Source organism: Aethalodelphis obliquidens, unplaced genomic scaffold (genome assembly GCF_003676395.1).
Source record: "Aethalodelphis obliquidens isolate GAN/ISIS:26980383/991018 unplaced genomic scaffold, ASM367639v1 scaffold1, whole genome shotgun sequence".
NCBI lineage: Eukaryota > Metazoa > Chordata > Mammalia > Artiodactyla > Delphinidae > Aethalodelphis > Aethalodelphis obliquidens.
In genome coordinates, this window is record NW_020837945.1 from 28486222 (window position 1) to 28511311 (window position 25090).

The 25090-nt window shown below is 34.5% G+C and overlaps 1 protein-coding gene across 17 annotated transcripts in view; it reads left to right on the top strand.

Annotated features, from left to right (window-relative positions):
- NRIP1 (nuclear receptor interacting protein 1) overlaps window positions 1-25090 on the top strand; it is a 185424-nt gene that overhangs the window by 15320 nt on the left and 145014 nt on the right. For 15 of the 17 annotated variants that reach the window (XR_003431978.1, XR_003431981.1, XR_003431982.1 and 12 more), the window contains exon 2: window positions 4052-4129. The gene's annotated coding sequence lies outside the window, so the exon portion shown is untranslated. Of the gene's footprint in view, window positions 1-2010; window positions 2124-4051; window positions 4130-25090 lie in introns of all 17 variants that reach the window. The other 2 variants (XM_027102315.1, XM_027102356.1) reach the window with 1 other exon arrangement.

Here is a 25090-nt window from a genome sequence, read left to right on the forward strand (position 1 = left end):
ATCTTATGGAGTGTTTTTGGTCTGTTCCTTACAGGTTGAGTCATATTGTTCTTTTCTGAGTGTTATCTGAGCAACCTGTCAGCCCAGGATTTAATTTTACATTGAGAATTGATAAGTTTCTTTATTTAGTTACCTCTGTTTTGGACAAGATAGATCATTTATCTCTGTACCACTGTATATATTTAAACAGTGTGTAATATTTAGTTCATTGACTTCCTAGGGAGAGGTATGGAAAAGAAAAGAGAAAATGGAAAGAGGAGCACACACATGCATACTTGCTATGTGGACAGGATTTACTATGCTCACCTGAGGCTGATGCATGCTGTTAAAATGAAGTGTGTCAGAACCTAAGCTTGGACTTTTTTCTTCAACTTTGAGAGCTGTAAGAGTGATGCCATTAATATAGTTCATTTTCAGTTCACAGTTGTAGCTCATTTAAAGACACACAAAGGCTAGACTGTGATTATAAAAATTTGTTTTAACATATTCTAATATCCAAGGAAAGGATAATTTATGTGTATGAAATAGAACTTTAGATAAATATTGTGATCATAATTAGTGAGCTTTAGGAACATAAAGCATTCAGTCTTTTGGATGGACAGAGGGAAGTGTTTGAGAAATAACAAAAGTTATATTTATCAGAAAATTACCGTGAGCCTGAGATCTGAAATCAGATAAAAATGTGAACAAGAACACTGGAAGCAGTATTAGAGGATGCTGGTTGGCCCCAGGGCTTTTATCCTTGTCAAGATATGTGAACCATGAATTGCATGTTACATAGTTATACAGATTATCTATATCATGTTAAAGCCTGAATTACTTCTTATAGAAAGGATTAAAATATCTAAAGAAGATATGGTCACTGAAAGTTATATGTGGATCGTAATTGTAACTAGTACTTTTTAAAATACATGTATACATTTATTTTGCTACTAAGGTATTCCAAAGTGAATTGGCTTAACATATAGAGAGAAATTGAGATTTTATTTTATTTCTCATTTAAACAGGACAAAGTGGCATCAGGGTGTTGAAGTTTGTTTAAGAATATAGTACTTAAATATATTTTCATCCTTGTGTTCTTTGTGGAGTATCATCAATTGAAATGATTGGGATCTAATACAGATTTACATGAAAAGAGTCTTGCCCTTCTAGGTAGGGAGAGAAGGTGAAGAAGCATAAATTTTATAATATCATTGCTGCTTTTTCACTAAATCATTTTTAAATTGCAAAAGTTTGGCTTGAGCAGTATAGAAATGCTTTGGTAGTACATTAAATGTGGGAGATTTATCTAATTTAATGGACAGAAACTTCTTAAATGAATCTCCTGGTGATGTTATATTAAACCGAAAAAAATATTTGAGGCTCTACATTTGTACTAATATTACAGACATTTTTAAAGGTCTCTAGATCCTAACATTTAGTTTCCTTCTCTTTTCTCCAGTAAATTCAAGTGCCAATAACATCTAGTTTGTGTTAGAATTTTACTAACGGGAAATATTTTGTAGGATTAACTTGTTTTTGTGTGTTATGATATATTCTGAGGTTTTGAGGAATACACATTGTCCCTCGTAATTTATGGTAGTCAGTTTCTGTCAGTCAGTTGTATTTCTTTACTTTTACTAATGTGGTATTATTGGCTTTGAGACGTAAAAGTCTGCTCCTCTAAGCAAATTAGTTGAGTATTTGCTTAGGTTATGAAAAATGAAAGCAGAAATGCTTAGTATACTTAACATCCTGTGTTTGCAGTTCTTGTCCTAAAAATTGTTACAGCTTTATAACCTGAATTTTAGTTGTTAGAAATTTTTATGAAACAATGGAAAAAGTAATAGCCCTACTTCATATTTTGATTTTAAATGCTGTTAAGGCATAGAATTGCCCTTTGCCTCTGTTCAGGGAGATTGATTTTAATAAGAAAACCATAATATATGGTGGACTTACCAAGTACATATTCTTATTATATTTTATATGTATGTTTATAAAATCAGTGTGTATATGTATGATATATTTCAGATAGAGATGTTAGAGATGGCTGCACCTGTTGATTGCATTAAGCTTTGGGTGTCTCCTGATGAGGGAGGGAGAAGGTCTACCCCACTGCCCAAGTGCATCATTCCTCCTCCTTGGTAAATTGCACACATTTTACTTTTTTGTATTCTGTGACCTTGCAGTCAGTGACTTCAGCCCAGAATAGTTTCAAAGTCATGTAAATGAATGCAATTAAGGTATTGCTTATCATCTTACATAGTTCAGATGGAGCTTTATTGGATCGAGAGGTTTGTTTGCTTTATGAGGAAGGTCAAAGTAAGGTTAAATTTTATTACATAAAATGATTTGGTAATGTTTTTATTTGGTTGCTGAAAAAGTAGTGTCCTAATAGGAAATGATAAGGCTTTTTTTTTTTTTTTAATCACTACTAGGTCTCTTCAGGGTTTGTTTGTTTGTTTTTTCTATTTTAAGGCAATGCCAGCTGTCTACTAATAAAATTCTAGGAATATTCTGCCTTAGTTATCATTCTAGGTATTTTTGACTTACACATATAAGTGACATTCCCAGCTGCTGATGGAGGGTAGCTTAGGAGCTGCTGATGGTGTGCCTAGAGGGTTTGTGTTAACGTCCAGTTACCATGCCAATTGGTGCAGGACCTCAGACAGCAGGGCTAGAATCCTAATTCACCTGGGCAGAAAGGAGCCCTGCCACCAGCCGGCTGATTGTAGGGGTTGGGAGAGTATTGACATAGATACCAGGAGAGTCTTGCTAATGAAGAACTGAGAGAAAGAAGGGAGACGGAGAGGGAGCGAGAATGAGAATTGAGTGTGCGTGTGTGTGTGTGTGTGCATTTATGAAGTATGAAATTTTTAAAAAGGCGAGTATTCTTCATTGTAGTTGGCTCATATAACTACCTGCTTCCCTTTGCTGGTATTATTTTTACTTCAGCATGGTATATTAGTTGACAAAGTCTCTCAGATTCGGTGATTCATAGAGCAGACTTTCACTCAGCATCAGCTCTATGCTTTGCACCATGCTAGGTGCTGGAGGATTCAAAGATGAATGCAAGGCTCACAGTCACGGGGAGAATAACAGTAAGCAGGATACAGAGAAAGTGACCCAGAGGCAGAGTGGTTGAACAGCCTGCCTCCCTAGGATGTTAAGGAAGCATCACTCAAAGAAATTTGTAATCTATATATGGTTTTAAGGAGACTGAAGGGAACTGGTAAAATTAAGTGATAATGAAAAATACTTTATTTGGGGAGTTTAAGGTTTAGGTTTATGGTTTTATTTGGAGGCTAAGCTATAATCCTTGAGAACCAATCATAGGCTGTGGGATAGGAATTGAGAATTCTAAAAATGTAAACCAGACATAAATGCAGTGGGTGATACGAGTGGAATGCTGCTATGGTGGAATCTCGGAGTTTGCACCATACCTGTCTTATCACCAACTGGTCTCACTGTCCATTGGCCTATTGGTCAATATACAGTTTCCAAGGCCACCACAGTGTTAAAGTGTGGACTCTGGGTCTTGCTGGCCTAAAACCTTTTCACCCACTCTTTTGTTCTTAAAAGTATAAACTGTCCACATGTCGATGTCATTCTGTATCTAGGAAGGTTCTAATTCCAAGTTTAACATTTTTTTGTTTCTAATGGTCAAAAAAAAAAAAAAAATGAGGTGTTTCAGTTCTTGTGTTGACTACCAAATAATTCTAATACTTTTTCTCCCAGAATCCTTGATCAGAATTCCTCTTGGTCATTGACATTAACTTCTCACACACTTGAGAATTGGTGATATAGTCTTTAATGCAGTGTAAAGACAGATAAGTAGTGTTTGGGTATAAATAATTTTGTAATGCGTATTTTTGATCAGATGTGATCAACAGCTGTGCCCAAGGAAAACATGTATAATTAGGAATTTTTTTACTTGCAATACATCTTTTTTTGTCATTTTTTCAGATTTTGTTTTTCAGTCAGTAGTTAAGGGTTGTTTGTGAAACGTGCTATTGAAATTCTTTGAGATAAGATGCAACTTGAAGTAACACTTATTTTTATTAATTTTCAGAGTGTTTGGATTGTGAGCAATTTAAGCTCTATCCTCAGGATCCATTATTTTAACATCTGGGAGAAACACATCCAGAAGGTATTGTATTTTGTGTCACTGCTCCACTTTTTAAAATGTAGTTAAGCCTTTTCAGTTATAGGAAAGAAAGAATATTATGCCATATTTAATTGTTTAGTTTTCTTAAGTTTCAGATATTGATAAACTAGTTGTTTGACATTTGTAACAGAGGAGAGGGATACATTTCAGTGTTGGTAAATTATGAATTTTGTGTGAGTAAAAGGAATCTGGTTTAGATGGAACCAGTTTTGCCTTTTTTAAACATCTGAGATATTTACATTTTACCTTTTCAGCATAGTACTATTTTAAAGAATGTTTTGATTTGAAAATGAGTTATAAAAAGTTTCTGTTTATCTAAGACCATGTGAAATATACATTAAGCATTCAGGCAGTCTTAAAGTTCTTCCTGCCTATGACAGTTCTACCTTCTAGCGTAGGGACCAGCTGCCATCTGTGTTTTCATAGGGCCCACGGACATATTCACCCAGGTCACCTGACTCTGCCTCTGACCATCCATCTGCTAAGTTCCCTCTGCATTATCACATGTGTCTAGGTTGGTGCAGCATAATAATTCATTTGCTCATAGACCCTGAGTCTCAGGACATGTGATGTATTACTAGGAAGGAAGGATATTAAGATTGTCAGCTGAGAAACGTATCTGCTTTGTGTTTCTGTCCTTTACAACCCCAAGACCCCGTGTGGATACACCAGCCGATCTGGCTGAGGTCAGTGGTGAACACAGTTCCCTTCAGCCATGCCCCAGGGTTTCCTTCTTGGTGTCCACCTTGATACCTCCCCACAAGTCTTGTGTTTGTCTTTTATAAAACTTAGCAGCTGTCTTGCTTGGAGTAGACACAGATGAAGGAAGAATGCATACATACATTTAATAAGATAATATATTTGTTAAAGTTGTAGTGAATAGGTCAAGTTCTTTGAGTACATATTACTCTATTAACTGGATAGTCATGACTTATATTCACATGAAATGACACAAAAATCAGTTTTACAAATTTTCTTAAATAATCACTTGTCAAGCACTATGAGTTTCTAGGATTGGATGAATATAGTCTTTTATATTTCCATAGAACATTGTATTGAACTCTGTATGTTCAAGGTTATTCACTATTAGCAAAACAGCATTTTCTCCCTCTTCCTGTCAGAGGGGGAGGGCAAAAGCAAATAAGAAATCTAAATAAACACATTAGGACTGTAAAAGGACTTCTAGTGAACTCCCAAATACTAAATTTAATTTTTATGTATGCTTTATCAGTGAAAGAAAGGATATGATCAGAAACCCTGAATTTTGTGGAGTTTAAAGTTATCTTTTTAAACTAAGAATTAACTATTATAATTACATATTTTATTAAAGACATAAACATTCAAATAGTTCATAACTATTATAGAGAAAATTATTACACTTTTTAAAGACATTGGGAATTATCCATTTATGAAAATTTATCAGATAATCTGAAAATTAAGAGTAGGTTGAATAGAATTGAACTGATTACTAGTTTTTATTAATAAAAAATGGCAAAGAAATTAAGTTTAGTTGTAGAGTTGAGTAGAAAAATTCTTGTGTAAATTCTGAATAAGAATTGATTTTAAGTAATTCTTTTGAGAATAACTCACGATATGTCAGACCCTTTTTTAAAAAAAAAGTTACTTATATTTAAAAAAAAAACAAAAACCACTTTACAGAAGTCTAACTTCATGTAGTTAAATTGGCACTCTTACTTGCTAGTTCAGAGATTTTTTACGTAAGCGTACCCTGCGTAACTACACTACACTCTACCCCGGGAGCTTTGTTGGTGTCTTTCCTGGTCAATACTGCCTTCACCCAACAGAAGAACCAGTCTTTGGCATCTTTTATCTTGGATTAGTTTTGCCTGTTACTGAACTTTATACAGTTGGAATCATGTAGTATGAACTCTTTTATGTCTGATTTTTTTGATTAACATTATGTCTTTGAGTCATCCATGTGTGTATCATCTCCCTCTCCCCCCACCCAGTCGTATATATTCCATTGTATGATTATACCATCATTTATCCCTTCTACAGTAAATGGACATTGAATATCTTTCCAGTTTGGGGTTAAAATAAGGCTGCTATGACCTTTTTTTTAATCTTTTGATAGAAATAAGCATTCATTTCTGATAAGTCTATGCACAGGAATGGAACTGCTATGTGGTGGAGTATATATATGTCTAACTTCAGTAAATAGGTACTTGGAGCACTTTTAAGGATATTTCAGAAATGTCAATCAGTGTATCTTTTACTAATGATGGTTCTTATTGTGCAATGGACTTTTCTCCAACTTTACATAAACTCTAAAGTTGTTTTTTAGGAGTTATGAAATTTTCCCATCTGTTAAAATTAAGTTGTCTGTTTTCTGATTCCATTATGATATGTGTTTGGTTCATGAAACTTAGACCTACCCTAACTCTAGTGAAGGGAACTAGGACATAGAACCCTCCTATACATATTTATGACTAAGGAAATACTGAAAATGGATTTTGAAACAAATTAGACATATCATATAATGAAGACTTTTACTTTATTATTGAATTTTTTGGATACCTCTTTGAATATCTTAAACCGTAGATGCATTTGAGTTTCTGATGAATGTTTCTTGCTACCTTTATCTGTGTTTGTATTACTCTGTTTGGTGATCTAAAGTGAAATTATTCATTCTAGAATGTAAGTACTTGAGAAATTTTGTATTAATCTTTTTCTCAGTCTTTATTATAGAGAAGAGCTGTTCAATAGAAATATAATGTGAGCTCAAATTTTTAGTTTTCTAGTAGGAATGTTTAAAAAAAGGAAAAATAAACTAGTGAAGTTAGTACAATATTTTATTTATCCCAACATCTGAAAACTATTATTCCATTGCTTAATTAGTATAAAATTATGAGATATTTTACATTCTTTTTTTTTCATACTAAGTTTTTGAAATTCAGGGTGTATTTTTACTCTACAGCCCATCGCAGTTCAGACTAGTCAGTTTTAAAGTACTCAGTAGCCACCTGTGTCTTGAAGACAGCATGGTTATAAAGTTACATCTCGGATTTTTTTAAAGATAGTGCTTTAGTCTAATTCATATCTAGTTAAAATTATCCTAAAAAATTCAATAGAAAGATGCCATGCAGATTCTTACATAGTATGTTTCAGTAGGTCTCAAACAGCCTGTTTCCTTCAGTGTTGGAATAAATAACATTGTTTTTTTTGTTTTGCTTTTGGTTGAACATGAGATACAGCAGTTAGCCAGTGTTTACAGGACATTTGTATGAAAAATACATATCTTTAAACTGTAAAATCACAATCTGTAACAACAGATCAACATCGTCCATCTTCCTCGAGGTTATATGCTAGATAGAATTTTAGTTTGCTTTTTCGGTTTTTTTTTTTTTTTTTTTTTTTTTTTTGTGCATGGCTGGTTTACTTTTAATATGATAAATTGACATATGATGTAACCCCACTATCTTCTGAGTAAAATAGGGCAGCTAAAGAAAGGTTGTATATATACATATAGATGTACCTATGACTTTTCATCAATGAGGATATTTAAAGTTTACCTAGATTTTGAGAGTTAATGTTTCTTCATGTATATATTTGCCAAGTGAGATGTAGCAAGAGCTGTCAGTTGTCTCACGTGAACTTGGGTCAGATTTCACTACCACATTGGTTTGCTTTAAACTTTTTAGTGTTCAGAATTTGGAATGTGAATAAGGAACTACTAGTCTGTGAAAATGGTCATGTGTGGCAGGCTGTCATAAGCGGTAAAGCCCAGTAAGCAATACTGGCCATAATCACATGTGTTAGTGGTTATTTTGGGTTCCTGATATAAGGTAGTTTTTTTATAGCCATTCCCACCAACACGTTTTTTAATAGCACTCCCTCCTCCCTTTTAAATGAAGTCAACTATACTTTTTGACACCCAGTTATAATAGTACATGGTATTTTTTAAAAAAAGAAAATCAATCCTCTGCTTATAAAAGCCCTTCACCTCAGTTATAGTAAAACTAAAGTTCTTGCATTAGCTGATAAGGCCGCGGCATCTTCTTGATGAGGCCAGTGCTGGTGACCACTCCACTCAAAGTGGGAGCTGCATCTCCACTCTCTTTTCATTTTCCACAGCACTTGTCACCTTTAAAATACTATGAATATTTTAAATTAATTGTTCATTGATTGTTTTCCCCTTCTAGAACGAAAGTGCTCTGAGAGCAGGAATCTTTTTCTGTTGTGTTTGTCACTGATATATCTGAGAGAACCTAGAATAATTCTGGGCATCAATTGGTATGGCCACTATGGAAAACAGTATAAAGGTTCCTCAGAAATTTAAAAATAAAACTACTATATGATCCAGAAATCCTACTTCTAGGTATATATCCAGAGAAAGTGAAATCAGGATCTTGAAGAGATATTTGCATTCTTATTTCTTTGCAGCATTATTTACAATAGCCAAGACATGGAAGCAGCCCACATGTCCATTCACATATAAGCGGTTAAAGAAAATGTATCTACATAAAGTGGAATATTATTCAACCTTAAAAAAAAAGAAAATCTGTCATTTGTGACAACATGGGTGAACGTAGAGGACATTATCCTAAGAGAAAAAAGCCAGATACAAAAGAATAAATACTACATGACCCCACTTATATGAAGAATCTAAAAGAATCAGACTCATAGAAGTAGAGAGTAGAATGGTGGTTACCAGGAAGTGTGGGAGGGGGAAACAGAGAGCTGTTGGTCGAAAGGTACAAACTTTCAATTACTCAAGTCCTAGAGATCTACTGTACAGCATATTACCTATAGTTAGCAATAGTGTATTTTATACTTAAAAATTTGCTAAGAGTAATGTTAAGTGTTCCTATCACACAAAAAGAGGGTGGGAGGAAACTTTTGAAGGTGATGTATGTGTTTATGGTATTGATAATGGTGATGGTTTCACAAATGTATACTTAACTCTAAACCCATCAGTTGTATACCTTAAATATGTACAGCTTTTTGTATCTACGTCATACCTCAATAAAGTGGTTTAAGAGAACACTGGACATCTAGAAGTAGCTCATAAGTATTTATTGACTAAATATTTATTGAATATATGAAGAAGATACACTATTTTTCACTCCTGAAAATTTGCCTTTATGGACTTTCTGGGGCAGGGAATATTTAAAGGAAGAGAAAACAAAAATCTTCAGTTATATTTGTAATAATACATTTTGATAATTTGAATTAGTTGAAATAATACATTTTGATAATTTGAATTAGTTTATTCGTCAAACTGATACGTATATCCCTATTAAAAGTAATATGTAAACATGAGGTTTTCCACAAATAGAGTGTAATATTATGGTCAGGTAATTTATCTTTGGAGTATACATACGTGCATTTTTCCGTTTCGTCATAAAATATTGGTAATCCGTTTGAGAAATACGTTTATAAGAGATATCCTGTGTTTCTGTAAAATATAGAGACATTCATTGTATTTTGGTATCTTAAAATTAGTATGAATCAGGCAGACCTTGTGGTTTTTAAGAAGTGGTTGCTATATAGTAAAGTATAGGTTATCGTTCCATTTTATACAGATATTTTCTGATTGTAGTTTTTGAAAATTTCAGTTTGGGGTCATCTACAATAAATGTTTTTAAAATAGCATAAAAATGTAATCAAAGACTTGCAGTATTAAGAAATGGTATTTGCTACTCTAGAATACACTCAAAGCAGATGTTATAAATGTTTATTCCATTATAGGATAGGTAACTTTATGAGATGACTTACGTAAAGTCTTTCCTGCAAGTCTGTTTGCAAGGTTTTGGTTTTATATTATGCCTTTATATATTCAGCACATGATAGCAGGCGACCATGTATATGACTATTTCTATAATCATTTTTATTAGAACAGGAAGAATTATGAGATTGATTTCTTTCTTTTTCCACTTCCATCTTCTAAATTCAAGCTTTAGTACTTCATACTTGTTAGACAGTTACTGTAGTAGCTTTCTAACTGGTCTTTTACCTTTTAGTTTTTATTATCCAATATGTTCTACACACTACAGCACAATAAAACTTTCTGAAGAAATAATCATTACCCTGAACACAAAGACCTTTGCCCACAAGATAAAGGCCAAGTCCTGTTTCTACCCAGCTCCTGCATCATATTCCATTTGCCTAATCCTTGAGCATGTTAATTGCACACTTCTTAAACTGCCACGGTTTTTGCCATCTTCATCTCAGATGTGTTGTGATCTTCTTCTGTCTCTAGTTCTCTTTTACCAAAACACTACCCATCCAGTGATTTGTATGATCACCCTAAAGAAAGGAACACATGCCCTCTTGCACTCTCTCAGTAGTTGATGAGTACCATTCACATGACATTATTTTATTGGTCTTTTCAACAAGATTGTAAACTTCTGAAGGGAAGGGACCATATCTTTTATAAAATTGTGATTTACAAAGCACAGCTTGATGCCTCCCATATACAGGGTGATACAGGGTGATAAATTGAAGTGTTGATGAAAAAAACAACTCCAGGGTATACCCTGGAGCTTTAGAGACAAACAAAGGATTTAAAAATTCATCCTGTATTCATTGTATATTATGCAAGTTATTTAAACTTATTGTGCAGTAGTTTTTGCATGGGGTTTGTGTGAAGATGAAATGATAGCGTGTATGTCAGAAATTTGTAGGTTCCAGAGTTTGATGCAAGTGTTCGTGATAATACCCAAACTATATTTTGTTGTGTATATAAATTTCTTTGGCTTAACTTAGTGTGAAGTATACAGAATGTTGTTTTAATGTTCCTTACCTGAATGATGGCAAGATTGATTTAATGTTAGCTGAATGTGTATTCTAATAAATCTCTTTACTGTTCATCTGAAACAAGAACAAAAATCCAGATGCCTTTGGTGAAAGTAATGAGTTACCTTTTTGGACTGCAACAGTTTCAAAGATGAATGAATTTAAAAGTTTTGTTAACTTTCCAAAATTGATCCTTAATTCCTCATACTGAATTACATTGGGGTTAAATACATTTTTTGAAGGGCATCCTTTCACAGATTTCCATAAATTTCTTAAAGGTGACCCCATCCCTGTCAGTTCTATTTCCTAGGAGTATTTAAAACTAAATAGCTTACCTGGCTAGTGCAGGTTTTAAACAGGACTGAATTTGTGAAAAGCTTTTTATTTGATTGGGGATAAGTTCTGGTGCTAAGAACAGTATTTTGGAATAGAAGAAGTTTCTGTCTTTCAGAGATTTTTTTCCCCTCAAAAACAAAATCTGAATGTCATGCATACCTGGATGATAGCTGTAAATTAGCTTAAAGGAAGAGGTAGGTTGAGGTTCAGGGGGAGATGAGTTTCATAAGACCAGCATCTTAAACCACGAATGCTGTCATCACACATAAAATAGGCCCTGAAAATGTGGGCCTGTTATGGTTCTCTGTATGATATTGGTGACACAGAGTGGTAACAGAAACTGAATTTGTAAGGAGGAGGAGGCAATGATTGTGGCTTCTGAGTCTTCCTTACTCGTAAGAAAATATGATGTGCAGTTTGGATAACATTCTTTGGACCACTAAAGAGGCTTGGGAAGTTAACCTTACAGGCCGCCCGGATGCTTTTAGGCAGTCAGTATAGAGAACCGTTACTTTATTACCTAGGGTATAAAGTTTAGAAAATATTAAGCCTTTTTTTTTTTTTTTTTTTTAAGGCTTGCTTTTACTTTATATTACAGATAAAAATTCTGAAAGAAAGTCTGTGTTTATTCTAATAGAAATAGATATAACCTGACAGTGAAAATTATTAAAGTTACACTGACGAGTGTATTAAAAATATGTGCATGGAGGTTTTGTATTAATACTGAGTTCATGCTAAGCTGCCATTTTCACGGTAATTTCAGGAAATAAGAAATGGATAACATTTTCATTTTATTTAAGTACTCCCATGAGTTTCTATTAAGGGTGAAAACGTCATGACAGTATTTGTTACAAAGTCACATCCAATTTAAACCTAGTCTGGTGACCACAGAATACTATTATTTTAGCTTAAGTCTTCTACAAAATAATGTAACGTCTTTTCCTCTTGGTTACTTTCATGCTTTTTTTTTTTTCCACCAAAATTGTCTGAAATAAATCTATGTGAACTATTTAAGACATTCAAGTTTCAGCATTTAGATTTTTATTCTGATAGGCTTATCACATGATCACTAGTCACTAGCTTACAAGCTTGTATTTTAAAAGAAAACATTTATTAGGGATAGGATTCCCATTTTCTCCTGGGAGAAGGCAGAAGTAGTTGTTTTCTTCCTTTGTTTTATTAAAAACAATAATTAACCCAAGGGATATATTTCTCTTTTACCTCTTACACAGACACTTAAAGAGTTGCCACCATCATGGCCACAGTTCGATATGTGATGAGGAAAATGCTGGTCTTAGAATCGTAAGATTTATATTTGAGCCGTAGCTCTCCATGGGGACTGCTTGCAAATTGCTAAACCTGAGCCTCAGTTTCCTGATCTGAAAAAGGAGGATACAACCTACATCACAGGAATAGTCCACAAAGTAAATGAGGAAATAAAGTTCGTTGTCACCAATGTAACGTTCTAGAAAGATAACATGTTATTGACAATGTTGTTAATTCTATATTTTTCAAAAGAAATAAGTTTTTGGATGACCACTGTTTACTCAACAGCACACCCTTCTAAATTAGGATCTTTTCTTACACACATTTTGCATTTTTCTTTCTTTGTTTCTCCTCCACTTTAAGGGTTTTCATAAACTCTGGTCTATACTTTTGAACGCCTTTCAAATTTGAACCAGTTAACATCTGCCACCTACTGACCCAGTTCTCTCCACTTCCTCTAATCCTGCCCTCCACATACACAGTTGCTTGTTTTTGCTGGGTGATTAAACTGGCCATCATTTGATTTTCAAAGATCTAGATTAATACAGGGTTAGAAACAGCAGCTTCTGAATGCATCTGAACGATATTTTTAGCAAGGTGCGTAACAGCCAGTAATAACTTCCCCCCCAAAGAACAGTTGGTAAAACCCCACATGGACTTGCTCTTTCTTTCATTGTATAGCATTTATAGGTTTTAAAAGTGATTTCTGCTCACATATCCAGATTAAAAACATTTTTTCAGTACGTATGAGTTTGTGAAATAACTCACCCCACGTGTAAGTACTTCAAAATGCATGCCCTTAACTACTATTTGAATTTTTATAGATTTGTACTTTTGCTGACTGCAAGAAGATAAAAGACCTAGCGCCAGTTCTTACTGGGTCAAGATTTATTTTAAAGTATCAACATTTCCTCAGCTTTTTGTTGCTTAAAAAGTCATACAGATTTTCCTGCAAAGAGGTTTAACAGGCTTTATTCCAGGAAGGAACATTCAGGATGCTTATGCTGTGGTAGTAACAAAAACGGTGTACAGTTGACCCTTGAACAAGACAGGAGTTGGGTCACCAGCCCCCCAACCTGTGCATTTGAAAATCTGCGTATTACTTTTGACTCCCCCCAAACTTAACTACTAATAGCCTACAGTTGACCATAAGCCTTACCGATAAAATAGTCAGTTAACACGTATTTTGTAGTTAAATGCATTATGTACTGTACTCTTACAATAAAGTAAGCTAGGGAAAAGAAAATGTTATTAACATAAGGAAGAGAAAATGCATAGTACTGTGCTGTATTCATCCATATGCTAAGTTTACATCATCTGTTAAGATGAATTGTCTGTCAGTACCTACGTCAATATTGTCTTATATGATGTAAAACGTTGTAGATGTTGTATGCTTTATTAACATTAGACATCAAACATGAAAAGATCATGTGAAAATTTCATATTTATTTGCAGACATAACAATTCATACGTTGATAATGAAGAAGAACAGTGTGGTCACTTTATGGTAGCCTAGTGCAATCAATACAGTTGTTTCACGGCAGCCCAGCCTATACACTAATGAATGAATCCTTATAAAATTTTTATGGCATACCGTATTACACTCATGTTCGGGGAGCATACTGTACAGTAATGTAATTCTTTGAAGGCAAAGTTATAAAACAGAAAATTAACACATTATTAATTTTATGTTAAATATCACTCACCTTATGCCTCTGTAAGGATAGACTAGTATCTACATACATTTTATACATTCATGACATACCTTTTTCTTAATTTTTTGATATTTCTAGTCTAGGTGGTTTGTCTGAAACTGTTTCAAATTGTCACAAATCTCAAAAAAAATGTCCAATATATTTATTGAAAAAAATCCACATGTAAGTGGACCCATGTAGTTCCAAACAAGGGTCAACCGTTTTTGGTGAATTTGTTAATAGAAATTGCCAGAAACTAGTCTACCCTAGAAATGTATTTTTATTTAAAGAGGCTAGTGGGGGCAGTAAGGGCTAGTATATATATTTGTGTCTTCAGCATAGCTCTAGGTGCAGAAAATTTGACTGTGATCTAAAAATAGACTATTAGTTTTTCGTGAAATGATCAGGAGACAAGTTGACCAAGGCAACTGTTTTGCCATGGTGGAGCCTTTATTGGGCAGTGGTCTGTGGAATGCATTGTAGAGGCACACTGACCTGAATCAGAATCATGGTGTACTCCTCACCTGCTGTATGACTTTGGGCAACCCACTCCACTGTTCTGAGCCTTAGTTTCTTCATCCGTAAAGTTACATAATATCTATTTTATAGGTAACAATTAAAGGAGATAATACATGACTTAACACTGTTGTCAATAACTGGTATTATTTGCCATCTAGTTAATAAAAGTTAATCATAATAGCTGGGAATTAACCCTCCAAATAGTTGTTTTAAAAACTTGCATTCCATGTTGAGAGTCATTAAAATATAGAAATATATTTGTGGCTTTTAAAAAGTCTTTAGAAAACCATATTCAAGTCAAAGCAGTATTTACAGGTAAGTGGATTGAATTTGACAAGGATTGAGACACTGTGATGTGTGATGGTTTTGAACAAGTGTGAATCCTACCTCTGCCACGTACTTAGTGGCTGTTGGCTTTGGGCTAGTAATCTTGCCTCCTAAGGCTCAGCATTCCCATCTGTAAAATGGGGATAATTTTATAGGGTTGTTTTGAAAATTAAAGGAATTAAACCGTAGAAAGCACAATGCAGTTCCTGGCACATGGTCTGTAGTAATTTTTAGCTGTTCTTTTTAGTCCACAGATAGATAACTTTTGGACACAGCCTTGAGTACTTGTGGGAAATATAGTTCCTAATTTTTTTTGATTGAATGGTTAATGTTGGAATTTTGGGAGTAAATGCTTTTTTATTTGTATAACGTTTAGTTGACTTACATTAACATAAAATACTACAATGCTCTGAATCTCTTGTAGTAAAAATGGCACCTAGTTTATGTTTTATAAAAATAGATGTTTACACTGCATCTGCTACGGTCTGAATGTGTGCCTCCCGCAAAATTCATATGCTGGAATACTAACAGCGCTCCCACCCACTCACCCAAGGTGATGGTTTTAGGAGGCGGGGCCTTTGGGAGGTGATTAGGTCATGAAGGAAGAGCCCTCATGAACGGGATTAATGCTTATAAAAAGGCTCAAGAGAAATCCCTTTCCCCTTCTACCGTATGAGGTATAGTGAGAAGATGGCTGTCTGTGAACCAGGAAACAGGCTCTCCCCAGGCAATCCACCCTCACCTTGCTCTTGGACTTCCCAGCCTCCAAAACTGTAATAAATTTCTGTTGTTTTATAATAGAATACCAGCCCATGGTATTCTATTATAGCACCCTGAATGGCCTACGACAGCATCCATTTTCGTGGTCACTCCATGGCTTTGTGCTTTTAATCCAGTCTTTATTCGTGCATCTGCTTTCCTTCCTGTTTCATTTCCTGTATGTGGAATGACCCAAAGAAAAAACGAGGTAGAGCAGGAAGAGGCAAAGATTGTACCAGAGGTCAGTAATAGTCAACCCTAGGATGATCAGATGTACTTTCTGCATTAAAGCCCTCAGTTAAGTTGATTCATGACTACTTTTTGAAGTTTCACCAACACAATAATTTGTATTGCTTTTGTTTACTGTTGTAAAATGTGGTGAGAAGATTTTAAAGGAAATCTCTGCTTTTCTCAACAGCTTTCAATAATTTTATTTAGAGCTGTAATTCATCCAATAATTTTTCAAAATGACAGCTAATAAAAGATTGCTAATTATATAATTACCATATATTATAGGTATAATATTTAGGATAGAGTTAAGTGTATTCTATATAAAGTTAATTTTTTATATCCTCTATTTTGGGCCCAGTATGTCTAGAGTAAGTTATTTAATGGTATAGGGATTTTACCTTATAGGAATTTTCAGTTGATAAGACTTTTATGAGGAGGCATAAAAGGTTTGGTAGGTTGTTATACTGAGAACATGAAGAGTTATTAGTTTTGAATAGCTGTAGTTTGGGCTTTGTTAACGACTAATGGGTTGGCTTTGAGTTAAAAAGCAAAACCTGATGACTCTAAGCCCTTTGACTCAAACTGTAACTGACTGTCAACCCACCTTCTTTTCCAATCAGGGATGAAGGGGTGCATCTCAAATGAATGAAGGTGTCCCACAGCTGCCTTCCAGTGTGTGTTCACACACAAAGGAAGCATAATTATTTTATTTAATTCACCATCTGATTTTATTTGGCCTTGGGAACTCCTCATCTCCCTTCTTACCACCTAATTTTCTCTCTCTCCTTCCCTTTCTTCCTTTCTTTGGGTGAGCACTAATAGTTTTGCAGAATCTGGCTAGGCATATAGTGGTTTAGAATATAATTTTATTATTTGAAGTATTTTAAAGCTCTGTATTCGGAATGCCTTTGCTTTGGTTATATGTTTACTTTCAATTCTTAGTTAAGAACAAACGCACTGTTTATACAGTCATTCCTATGAGGAAATATGATTCACATTGAGAGATCTTGTTTATTGTCATATGACATGTTCTCTAGGCATGCAGCATAGAAAAGGGAGAAAACATCCCACATCCATCTTCACTGTAGCTCGACTTAACACATTTCGGGAAACTGAATATTTGAAAAATGTTTCTGTGTTGATTAAGATATAAGTAATAGAAGACCTTACTAAAATAGCTTAAACAGTAAGGAGTATATTATGTCTCACTCAACAGGAAGTTTAGATTACTGGTCGTTAATTAATTGTCATAATAACGTTATCAAGGACCCATGAGGTATTTTCCATATTTCTTCTCTGCCATCTTGAGTGTTTTGACAATGTCACTCTTCATGGTTGCAAGATAGCTATTTTTCCATGCCACTTTTTTTTTGAAGTGGGGAGAAACATTTTCTAGTAAACTTCATTGGCTATAATTGTATCATAGGCCTGTGCCTACACCCCTTTTTGGCAGAGTAAACATTATTTGCCTTAAGCAGCTTGACCTAATCAATATTCACCTTCTAAGGTGTTCTGCCAGCCAGTAAGAAAGGGGGAGGCTCTGAGGATAGAGCAGTGAACAGAAGGGGGAAAAACTGCTGCCCCCTTGGAGCTTACATTTTATTGGTGAGATAGACAAAAATATAAAGCAATTCAATTTCATGACGTCTTATTAACAAGTGCTAACTTAAAATTAGAGAAGGGAACATGGAAGGTCTGGGATGGGGTGTGCATGCAATTTCAGATTATGTCCAGGGAAGTCTCACCCAGAAGATGCCTTGAGTAAAGGTTGAGTTGGCGTGGGAGCTGATGATGCAGCTCTCTGGGGAGAAGAGTGTTCTAGTTAAACGCCCTGTGGCTGGAGTGGGGTGAATAAGGAAGGATCACAGGAAGTGAGGTCAGAGGGGGAAGCCACTAGACAGTTTTGAGCAGAGGAGTGATCCAGTGTAACATTCTTACATAATCACTTTGGCCGTTGTGTTAAATGGACCAAAGGGGCGTTAAAAACGGAAGCAAGGAAACCAGTTAGGAAGCTTTTGTAATAATCGAGGAGAAATGGTGTTGACTAGGATGGGAGCAGTAAGAAATAGTTGGATTCTGAATATTTCTAATGGAAAGCCCACAGAATGTGCTGAGGAATTGGATGTGAGGTGTGAGAAGAGGAGAGGCCTCTAGGATGGCAGCCAGGGTTTGAGGCCTGAACAATTAGAAGAATGGAGTTGATATTATCTGAGATTAGGAAGAACGAGAACTCAGTTATTGACATATTAAATGTGAGATGTCCAATAAACAATTACATATATATATATTTCTTGAAGACAGATCAATATATATTTTTTAAAAGGATGACTTTGGCCATTAATAACAGGAAAAGGCTTCAAAAATGTATATATATTCAAACAACAGCAATAAGGAGAGAATACAAAAGGGGGAAATAAAAGTGTTATATGGGGGCAGGACTATTTTACGTTCCATTGAACAAATACAGGGAAACACTGGAACTAATTTTAAAATAGAGTATTCAAAGAAACATCTATACACTGAGCATTTATTTAGTGCCTACTATATTTTAGTTTCAAAAATTGCCTATTAAATATATTTATTCCTTGAGTCAGTACCTCAGTTTTGAAGCCCCAAATCATGTTAAAAATACACATTAAAAAAAGAAATACACCACAAGGACCAATGATACGGATTTAGAGTATGTCTGTTTACTCTGAACATGATGCAATAAGTGATCCTTCTAAAGACGTTCTGCTGTTAACTGTCCAGGTTATCCTCCCACACCCCAACTTCCGCAGTATTGTGCAGCCTATAGCTAATGCACAGGCATATTATTCAGTAGTGATCCAAGTCAGGAGAAAGATCAGTACAGTATACCTTAGGCGAGTTTATCCGTAAGAATGGCTTTTCTTTTGAAGAGGAATTAGTCCAAGATGTCTTTTAACCAGATTATTGCACTTATTTACATTTAATAAGGATGCCGCACCTAGCTACGGTTTTCAGCCTGCGAGCATCACATAAAATGCTGAGAAGCACCTTGTGAAGTACCTTTCATATTATAGGTGCTCAAGAAATATTTAGGTAGAAAGTTTGATTTAGAACATTATCATTTCTAATTTATTTAAAAACTTAAAAAAAATTATGGGACATGAAGTAGTAGGCATCGCTTGATCAAATGTGCCCTATCCATGTGAGGTTGTTGAGGAAACAAATTATAATTGTTTTGTCAGATAAAAGTACTGTGTAATAAATACACAAAATTATTTATTGAGCAAAGAAATACTGCTCTTTAAAATGGATTAGGCTTTTCTCATCACACTTTTGGCCAATCATGGTGAATATACGACCTTTGGCCTATATGACCCGTGAGGGGAAATGTGTATATTTAGAGGGGAAATCTGTTCAGAACATGAAGTGTACTGGATTACTTCAGTTTACCTATTTCTCGTGTTAAGTAATTTTTGCAAAATGACCATCTCTCATGAGAGAGTTCTGCAAATTTACAGTAATGAAGCAAGCACTTATGTTAGTTTCATTTGCGACCAAATTGATGGTAGATATGAATTAGACTCATTCTTTGATCGACCAAGCTGTAAGTTTTTAATCTACAAATTTGCTTTCAAGTTCTTTAGAGTGTATTTCTTTATATTCTCCTTTGCTTTTGTTTTTTAAAAAAAGGAGAGTTTGCAAAATCTATTGCCTAGCAGTTAGCATTTGTTCATGTGTGCAAATGATTAAGATGCTTACCTAAACAAGATTCTTGTCGAAGTAAAACTCTTATAGCAGCTTACTTTTTTATTATGTAAACATGAATGATATAAACAAGGAATATATTTAAATTATGAAGCACAATATCAAAGTGATCTCCCGAGAACCCACCAACCAGCATGGGATCAGGACTTTACTAATAACAGTTGCATCTGTCAGCATTGTGCCTCTCCTTGCCTATACCTTTACCCTTACTGCCCTCCCTGACCCCCAGCTACTCTTCAGTTTTGTGTTAATCATTTACTTTCTTTTTATTATCACATGGTTTCTTAAATAATATGCTGTTTAATTTTACTTTTTTTTAAGTTTTGTAAAATTGGTAGCATACTGTGTGTAGTCTTCTGAGACTTTTTTTTCCCATTCATTGTGTTTCTTGGACATTTATTTATATTGTTGAATGTAATTGTAGTTCATTTATTTCACTGCTGAGTAATATTCCATTGTATGAATTTATTTTCTGTCTTATTGGTGGACATCTGGGTTATTGTTGTTGGGTTTTTGTTTGCTCGTTTTATTCATTTTTGATATATCTATTTTGCTGTATCTATACATTGATACAGATGTGTCTGTGTATCAGCAATCATTTGTATGTGTACTAGTGTACATGTGCAAGACTTGAGGAGAAATACCTAAGAGTAGAAGCATAGAGAATGTTCAACTGTATGAAATAATGCCAAATTGTTTTCTGAAGTCTTTGGACCATTTTACCTTCCACTAGCAATGTATCAGAACCCCCTGTTGAGCCAGATCATTGCCAAAACTCAGAATTGTCAGGCTTCTTAACTTCTACTTATTTAGAGGCTGCAAAATAGCATCTTATTATGGTCTTAATTTGTTTTTCTGTGATTGCTGATGAAGTTGAACATCTTTTCATGTGATACTCTACATTGGTATTTTTCTTACACAAAATGCTTGTTCATGTCTTTTGTCCATTATGTACTTAAGATCGTACATTAAATGCAGTTATTTTTTTAAATTTAAAATTTTAAAATAACACACTTAACAGAGAAGTTGCAAGTACAGTAAAGATACATTTTTTTTTCCCTGAAGATTTGATTTGATGCTCCATCGCCCCTAAATAAATGAGTGTATATTTCCTACAAACAAGAACATTATCCTAAAAACCACAATAAAAACCATTAAAATCAAGAAATTAACACTGATGCATTGCTACCACCTAATCCTCAGGTCTCATTCACTTTTCAGAAGTCGTCCCAATAATGTCCTTTATAGTAAAAGGTTCCAATTTAGAATCACGCCTTGCATTTTACTTGTCACATCTCTTTAGTCTTTTTTTCCCAATCTGAAACCATTCTTCAGCCTTTGTTTGACTTTCAAGACCTTGGCACTTTTGAAGACTATGTAGGCCAGTTATTTCATAGAATGTCTCTTACTTTAGGTTTGTCTGCTGTTAACTTATGAGTAGATGTAGGTTATGAATATTTGGCAGGAATATCACAGATGTTACACTGTCTTCTCTTCTCATCTTGTAAGGTGGCACCTGGTTTCATTTTGACCTATTACTGTTGAAGTTCACTTGGATTACTTGATTCAGAGGATGTTGGCCAGGTTTCTCTACTGTTAAATTACTCATTTTTCCTCTGTAATTAGTAATTATTTTGTGTGAAGGTGCTTTGGAACTGTAAATATCCCCATCCTGGTCAAACTCTCATTTAATTAATTAATTTATTTGTATCACTGGGAGCACATGATTCTGTGTTTTATTCAATGAGCTATAATGCATTACTGTTGTTATTTATTTTGATGTTCATCTTACCCTGAGTTAGCCGGTGGGATCCCCTTCAAGTTGGCTTCTGTGTCCTTTTGACACGTCATTCCTCGACCATACTGCTACCTCCAATTTCATTCCCATATTATAGAGTTAAACCACATTTTTTCCCTTTTTTGTACCTCCTCTCTAACAGTGGGAAACTTGCCTATTGTTATCCTAAATTTACTTACTTATTTGATCAGTCTCCCTCCACCACCCCACAATTCTGTTTGAGCTTCCAAGCCACTTACGTGGAAGCCCTCCTCACCCCACTTGGATTCCTACATTGCACAGCACGGTGCCTCGTGCATCTCTTTATGGGCACCCTGATCAGGCGTTGACACCCATCATTGGACCACTGCCATGCAGGGTTCTGCTCACCCTAAACCACCCTTCCAGAGCTTGGGTGTGGACTCCCACGCCACATTGTCCCCTCCCTCCACCACGGACACTTGCCTCATCCTGCTTGGGCTCTGACTCCCCTTATTAGGGATGCCCCTTTGCATTTTTAATTAAAATGTTATACCACACACACACACACACACACACACACACACACACGCACACACGCACACACATACATTCTGGATACCAAAATCTTTTTTGGCAACGTGCTTTGTGGTATTGTAGTTTATCTTTTTCTTTGTTGTATTTGTTGATGAGTGGAGGTTTTTAAGTATGATGCAGTTGAAGTTATTAATCATATGCTTTATAGTTAACCCTTTCTGTGTCCTGAGAAAACCTTTGCTACTCTGAGTTCATAAAGGTATCTCTTATATTTTGTTTTAAAAATGTTAGAGACTTGATTTCTCTCCTTAAAACTTGAATTCCTCTGGAATTTATTTTTTATATAGTATATAGTAGAGATCCAATTTCTTTTTCCCCCCCCGAATGGATAACCAGTTGTTTCACCACTATTGAATGATTCCTCCTTACTTCAGTGATCTGCAATGCAACTTTTATTAAATATCATTTTCCTTATGTGTGAAGGTCTGTTTCTTCTCCAGTGGTCAGTTTGTCTCTTTTCCAGGAGCACACTAACTTAATGGGGTAAAGCTTTAAAAAGTCTCCATATAGGTAGAGCACATTCTGTACAGTATGCTTTTTCTTGTTGGATGGCTTTGTCTCTTACGGGCTTTTGCTGTCCCGTTGTAAATTTTAGAATCATCTTATAAAACCTTTGGATTTCGATTGGCATTGCATTCAATGTATTGGTTCAGTTTGAGGAGAATTACCACGTTATAGTATTGAGTCTTTCTATCAGGAACATGGTATGTCATCCCATTTATTTAGGTTGCATTTAATAATGTCTTCCAATATTTTCTCCGTATAGAATTTGCAACATTTACAAGTTACTTTTGTTCTTTAGACACATTTTCTTGTTGGATGTTTTTTAAATGTTATTTTCTGTTTGTTACTGGTGTGTAAAAACACAGTTGATTTTCTTATGTGATTTATATTTAGTTACAATTAATTGAATACTAAAACCTGTTCAGATGAAATGTCAGACATGCTCAAAAGCAAGTAAGTCAGATTAGAAGTCCAGGTTTCTAATCTGAAATTACTTTTGATATTTTAATAATTTCTAGCTAATCATCGTGTTTTTTTTACAGCTTTATTGAGATAATTTACATACCGTAAAATTTACCCATTTAAAGTGTTCTTTATAGCCACACGGGTGTGCAGCCGACACCACCATTGAATTTTTGAACGTTTTCATGAACCTAAAAGGCACCCCATACCCATTGGCAGTCACTCCTATCCTCCTCCATCTTCAGCCGTAGGTGATTACTGATCTACTTCCTGTCTCTGAATTCGCCTATTCTGGACATTTCACATAGATGGAATCATATAACACATGTTTTTTTGTAACTGGCTTCTTTCACTAAGCATAATAATTTGCAAGATTCATCTATATTGTAGCATATATCAGTAGTTCATTCCTTTTTATGGCTGAATAATATTCCGTTGTATTGAATGTTATCACATTTTGTTATTCATTGGTTGATAGACACATAGGTTGCATCTAATTTCTGGCTGTTATGAATAATGTTGTTGTAAGCATGCATATATAGGTTTTTGTGTGGACATAAGTTTTCCCTTCTGTTTATGCCTAGGAGTAAGAATTCTGGGTTATATAGTAACTCTATGTTTAACTTTTTAAGGAGCTGCCAAACTGTTTTCCAAAGAGGCTATGCTATTTTATTTTATGTCTCATCAGCAATGTGTGAAGGTTTCAGTTTCTCCCTGTCCTCCCTAACCTTTGAATTATTCAGTCTTTTAAAAAAATATGTATCTATTCTAGTGGGTGTATAATGAAATCTCATAGGTTTATTTGCATTTCTCTGATAGGTCATGACGATGAGCATCTTTCTGTGTATTTACTAAACATTCATGTATCTTTGGTGGAGTCTTCAAATCTTTAGCCTGTTTTTTAAAATTGATTTATCATCTTATTCTTGAGGGCTAAGGCTTTTAATATGCTGGATACCGTTTCTTTATCATGTATACATGATAAAGAATATATAGAGAAAATATTTGCAAATATTTTCTCCCATTATGGGACTTGTCTTTTATCTAAATTGTCTTTTAGAGAATTTGATGAAGTCCATTTTTTTAATTGATTGAGCTTTTCTTGTCATATTTAAGAAATCTTTCCCTGACCTAAGGTCACGAGATTTTTTTTTTTTTTCCCTTATGCTTTCTTCTAGAAGTTTTGTAGTTTTAGTTCTTACAGTTTGAGCTATGGTCTATTTTGGGTTACTGTTTTTGTATGTTGTGAGGTAAATGTTTATACTTATTTATCAGTTTATTTTTGCATGTGAATATCCAGCTGTTCCTGCACCATTTATTAAGAAGACTTTTTTCCCCATTGAATTGCCATAGCACATTTGTTGAAAATCAAATGACCATGAATGTGAGAATTTATTCTGGGCTATCTATTCTGTTTCATTATCCAAATGTCTATCTCTATGCCAGTATCACACTGTGTTGGTTATTAGAGCTTTATGTAAGTTTTGAAATTAGGTGAAGTCCTGCAACTTTAATCTGCCTTTTCAATATTGTTTGTATATTTTAGGTTCTTTAGACTATCATATATATTTTAGGATCAATTTCTACAAAAAACAGCACGATGGGATTTTGATAGATCAATTTGGGGAGAATTGCCGTCTTAACAATACTGAGTCTTCCAGTCCATGAACGTGGAATGGATCTTTGTTTATTTAGACCTTTAATGTCTCTTAACAGTGTTTTGGATTTTAAGTGTATGGCTTTTGCATTTTTAAATTAAATTTATTCATAAGTCTTTTATTTTTTGCTACTATTGTGAGTGAGGGGAACTTTTAAAATTTCATTTTTGGATTGTTTTTTGCTAGTATATAAAAATGCAATTACTTTTTATACATGGATCTTGTATTCTACAATCTTTCAAAACTTTCTTAATTTTAATAGCTTTTTTGTTTGTTTTGTTTTATTTGCTTCCTTAGGATAATCTACGTACAGGATCATGTTGCCTGCAAATAAAGAGTT